The following is a 1,626-nucleotide window of genomic DNA, read 5'->3' as shown; positions in this document are numbered from 1 at the left end:
CTCCTCCTCCTCTTCCCCCTCCTCCTTCTCCATTTCTTCTTCTATTCCTTTTATTTGTTTCTTCTCCTCCTCTTTCTCCTTCATTTCTTCTAGTCTACTTTCCTCCTCCTCCTCCTTCCTCTCTTTTGCCTGTACTAGATCTTGAAAGCAGGGCCTCACACCGTTGCCTGGCTGGTGTTCTACCACTTGAGACGCGTCTCCAGCCTGGCGTTTTCATGGTTAACTGGAGATGGAGTCTCACGGGTTTTTCTGTCCAGCCTTTGAGCCACATGACTGTGGATGTCAGCCTCAGCCGGCACGGGCTGCCCCATCTTCCTCCGAGTCCGCTTCTCCAGCGGGCACGGGTTCGGCCGAAGCAGGCTGTTTGCATGTAAGAAAACAGAAGTAGAAAACGTCCTGGCATTGCTTCAGAAAAGAGCGAGGGCTGGGAACAAGGGGGCTGATTGGACAACATGATGCCGAGTGTGGAAAAGTCTCCAAGGAAGTTACCTCCATGGCTCCCGCCTGTCATCCAGCAACTCAGGAGGCTGAGATCGGAGGATCACGGTTCAAAGCCAGCCTGGGCAGGAAAGTCCGTGAGCCTCTGATCTCCCATGAACCACCAGAAAACCAGAAGTGGAGCTGTGGCTCAAGTGGTAGAGCACCAGCCTGGAGTGAAGGAGCTCAGGGACGGCGCCCAGGCCCTGAGTTCAAATCCCAGGACTGACACAAAAACAACAACAACAAGGAAACCATAACTATGACCAAGATTGTCAAATGAGAGTAGAGCCTGTGTTCCTCCTGGGGCTTGAACTCGGGGCCTGGGCGCTGTCCCTGAGCTTCTTTGGCTCAAGGCAGGTGCTCTACCATGTGAACCACAGCACCACTTCCGGCTTTTTCTGTGTCTGTGGTACTGAGGACTCGAACCCAGGGCCTCATGCATGCTAGGCGAGCACTCTACCACTGAGCCACCTACCCAGCCCATTAACATCTTCTGTTAATCCCACAAAATCCTAATGGGGTTCTGCGCATTACAGACACCCCCTGATTCCCACCGGCAGGACCCCGTGACCCCGTCTCTTCTCGGAAGACACCTGGCCGGCCCTGTGAGGACTTGCCACCCTCGTCTAGTGTTCGAATCCAGCCGGGGAACCCTGGGGTTTCGCCCCCATCCATCCTGTGTGGCTGCTCCCCTCCTTGCCCCAGGCTCCCCTGGGCGATGCAGCCGCTCTCCTGGCCCTGGGGGCCGGTTCTGGTCATCAGGTGACTTTACCCCATCTGCCATTCTCTCCCCTGGCCGGTGTGCCTGCCTGTAATCCCGGCCAGCTCAGCTCTGGAGCCTGGCCAGGGCTCTGGCTTCATGGTTCCGAGCCGTGTCTCTCGTAGACACCTTTGCTGCTGCTGCTGCTGCTGCTGCTCATTTTCTTTGCGGTGGGGCTTTTCTTTGGACATGCTTCTTCCTACTGAGCTCCTCGTCCCCCTGATTCCCAACCAAGCCCTTGGCCTCCTTGGCCTTCATGCCTCCTCCTTCACTGCCACGGGCTGCGGCGTCTGCCCCCTCCGAAGACAGGTCCTCCTCCTGGCTGTGTGAGGCTCGGAGTGGATGCCTTTCCTCCACTGGGGGGGGATGGGGCGATGGGGGATGGG

Source organism: Dipodomys ordii, unplaced genomic scaffold (assembly GCF_000151885.1).
Source record: "Dipodomys ordii isolate 6190 unplaced genomic scaffold, Dord_2.0 Scaffold81, whole genome shotgun sequence".
Lineage (NCBI taxonomy): Eukaryota > Metazoa > Chordata > Mammalia > Rodentia > Heteromyidae > Dipodomys > Dipodomys ordii.
This window is presented reverse-complemented; position numbering follows the sequence as displayed.